This window comes from Lactuca saligna, chromosome 8, assembly GCF_052625555.1.
Source record: "Lactuca saligna cultivar CGN05327 chromosome 8, ASM5262555v1, whole genome shotgun sequence".
Classification (NCBI taxonomy): domain Eukaryota; kingdom Viridiplantae; phylum Streptophyta; class Magnoliopsida; order Asterales; family Asteraceae; genus Lactuca; species Lactuca saligna.
Window position 1 is genome coordinate 161588911 of NC_136424.1, and position 3923 is coordinate 161592833.

Here is a 3923-nt window from a genome sequence, read left to right on the forward strand (position 1 = left end):
CGCATCTCTTTTAAAATTAAAAGGATTTACTCTGAAAATTATTTTAAAAAGCATAAATGAAATCGGTCTTTTCTGGCCGAGATTTTGGGGATGTCGCAGTTGGTATCAGAGCATTAGTTTAAGCGAACTAGGAATTTGTAGGATTTCTAAACTTAAACTTAGGATGCTAAGTGGAGATTGCGAGGTGTGTGTCTGTTGGATCTTAGACACAAGCACTAGTTTATTTTAGGAAAGTTGCCTAAAATGCTTTTATGTGCTAAATGTTATATGTTGCCATATATGATATTATTTGTTCGGATCTATGGTTTGTTGCCAACCGGATCTGAAGGTTTATGTGTTTAGGATTCTAAGCGTATGTATACGATATTAGAACTAGTATGTAATCGTTTGGAGTAATAAGGTGAAATTATTCGGTGTATAGATCAAAATGGTGAGAACAAGAAGCGGAGTTGGAAATGCTAATGAAAACAGGAATCAACCGCCTGTAATCGAGCAAGCACCTGTCGTAGCTGCTGCACCTGAGCCGATAACAATGGCTGGTGTACAAATGATGATTCAAATGATGTTGGATCGTCAGATGGAAGAAACAAGACACCTGCTTAGGCAGAATCGTGAAGAACCGTCAATTCAAGCGGAAGAGCCCGAGGAGAATGGAGGGCAGTCTGAAGGAGAAAACTTTAGTGGGATCATTGGTCAAGACGAACAACCAGTGGTTAGACGCAATAACCAGTATGGAGGAAATGATGGTCGTGGGTGCAAGTATAAGGATTTCATGGCATCCAAACCACCATGCCTATCCGGAAGCCCGACGCCGGTACAAGTTATGGACTGGGTCTCTGAAATGGAGACTATGTTTGAAAGTTGCAAATGCAGCAACAGGCAGAAGACCGCTCTTGCGATCCCTCTGCTAAAATCTGGCGTGTTGAGTTGGTGGAAGATGTTAGCTGACTCTATGCCCAAGGGAGAAGCAAGCAAAATGTCTTGGGAAGACTTTCTGGAACAACTAAAACTGCAATACTGCTCCGAGCAGGACCTTTTGGAAATCAGTAATGAGTTTCAGAATTTGAAGAAGGGGAAATTGAGCGTTACTGAATACGCTACAAGTTTCACGGAAAAGATGAAGTTTATCCCATTTTGGTGCCTACAGAACTCTCTAAGGTCAACAAGTTTGCCCTTGGACTACCAGCGGACTATGGTCTAATGGTTAAGCAAGCAACCACATTGAAAGCCGCCATCTAGGCTGCTAGAAATGTTGAGACCCAGATCAGGGAAAAAGGTCTGGAAAGGTCAGAGGTTGGTGAGAAAAGGAAAATCGATGGATTTTCAGGGTCCAGCAAGAAAAGTAAATTCTCGAAGTCTAGTTCGAGAGGAAGTGGAGGAAAGGTAGAGGCGAAATGGTGCGACAAGTGCAAGAAGAAGCATCATGGGAAGTGTGGCGGGGAAACCACATGCTACAAATGTGGAAAGCCAGGGCATTATGCCAACGAATGCACCTTCACCAAGAATGTTTGTTATGGTTGCGGTGAGGAGGGGCACATCTCAAGGGATTGTCTGAAGAAGAAGGAGGCAGCAAGACCCAACATTCCACCAAAGCCAAAGGCAAGAGCATTCCAGATGACACTGGAAGCTGCTAAAGATGAAGCTGATGTTGCTTCAGGTACCTTTCTCGTTAACAAATTGCCTGCCCAAATTTTATTTGATTCTGGAGCCAACTACTCCTTTATATCACATGAATTTGGTAGAAAACTAGCTTTGCCTATTGTGAGACTAGATAATGCTTTGTTAGTCGAAGTTGCTAGTGGCAAGATTGTACCTGTTAGCCATCGTATGAAAAACATTTTAATTGATTTGAATGGGAATAAGTTCCACGAGGAATTATTACCTATAGAACTTAATGGTTTCGACATCGTTTTGGGAATGGATTGGCTTAGTGCCAATGATGCCGAAATTTTATGCAAGAAGAAAATAGTGAAAGTGAATCCGCCTGGAAAGGAATCGTTTATGGTGTATGGAGATAAACGCAGAGTAAATTCTGGAATCATTTCTCTAATGAAAGCCATAAAATGTTTGACCAAGGGGTGTACATCATACTTAGCATTCGTGATCGATGCTAAGAAGGAAAAGAAGGTGATGAAAAATATTCCCGTTGTGTGTGATTATCCGGAAGTATTTCCCGAAGATCTTCCTGGATTACCGCCCGATCGACAAGTAGAATTTCGTATTGACTTGTTGCCCGGAACAACGCCAATTGCAAAAACACCTTATCGATTAGCACCGACGGAGATGAAGGAGCTAATGATGCAACTTCAGGAGTTATTGGACAAAGGTTTCATTAGACCTAGTTCATCACCCTGGGGAGCTCCGGTGTTATTCGTAAAGAAGAAAGATGGAAGCATGAGGATGTGCATTGATTACCGAGAGCTGAATAAGGCAACAATAAAGAATAGATATCCGTTGCCGAGGATTGATGACCTATTCAATCAGCTACAAGGTTCAAGTTATTTCTCAAAGATCGACTTGAGGTCAGGATATCATCAGCTAAAAGTAAGAGAGCAGGATATAGAGAAGACCGCATTCAGAACCCGATATGGACACTATGAGTTTTTGGTTATGTCGTTTGGACTAACCAATGCTCCCGCAGCATTCATGGATTTAATGAACAGGGTTTGTAATCCGTTCCTTGATAAATCTGTGATAGTGTTCATTGATGACATTCTGATTTATTCAAATAGCCAAGAGGAGCATGGCAGACACTTGCGAGAAGTTTTGGAAGTCTTGAAGAAGGAGAAGCTGTATGCGAAGTTCTCCAAATGTGATTTTTGGATTCGAGAAGTCCAATTCTTGGGTCACGTGGTCAACCAAGAAGGTATAATGGTTGATCCAGCAAAGATTGAAGCTGTAATGAAGTGGGAACAACCAAAAAGTCCCACGGAGATTCGAAGCTTTTTAGGATTAGCCGGATATTACCGAAGGTTTATCCAAGGCTTTTCTTCGATTTCTAGTCCATTAACAGCTTTGACCCACAAAGGAGCTACTTATGCTTGGAGTGATAAGCATAAAGAAGCATTCGAGAAGCTAAAGAAGAAACTATGCAAGGCACCGATACTTTCTCTACCCGATGGAGTTGAAGACTTCACTGTTTATAGCGATGCGTCTGGTGTTGGATTGGGTTGTGTTTTGACCCAAAGAGATAAGGTGATCGCGTATGCATCTCGACAGCTGAAAGAGCATGAAAAGAACTACCCGACTCATGATTTGGAGTTGGCAGCGGTAGTTTTCGCTTTGAAAATATGGAGGCATTACCTCTATGGCACGAAGTGCAAACTTTTCACTGATCATAAGAGTCTCCAATATCTCTTTAGTCAGAAAGAATTGAATATGAGGCAATGACGCTGGCTGGAACTACTTAAAGACTACGACTGTGAGATACTTTACCACCCCGGTAAGGCCAATGTTGTTGCTGATGCTCTCAGTCGGAAAGTCAATCTTGAAAAGCGAAGGCCAAGAGCGTTGAGAATTGAAGTTGTCTCAACCATTTTAGAAAGTATAAAGAAAGCTCAAGAGGAAGCTTCGGAGAAGAATGACCGGAAGGAGGAACGTTTGGGCAAAACGTTGGTGTTCGGTGTAAACAGTCACGGACTGAAGGTGTTCCAAGATCGGATTTGGATACCTAAGACAGGAGGAGTCAGAGATCTTCTTATGGAAGAAGCTCACAAGACCATGTACTCAATTCATCCCGGTAGCACTAAAATGTATAGGGACCTGAATCCCTATTATTGGTGGCCGACGATGAAGCTCGACATTGCGAAGTATGTGGCCGAGTGTGTGACTTGTGCAAGAGTCAAGGCACAACATCAGAAACCGTACGGGAGTTTAGAACCATTGCCTGTGCCTATGGGTAAGTGGGAAGACATTACTATGGA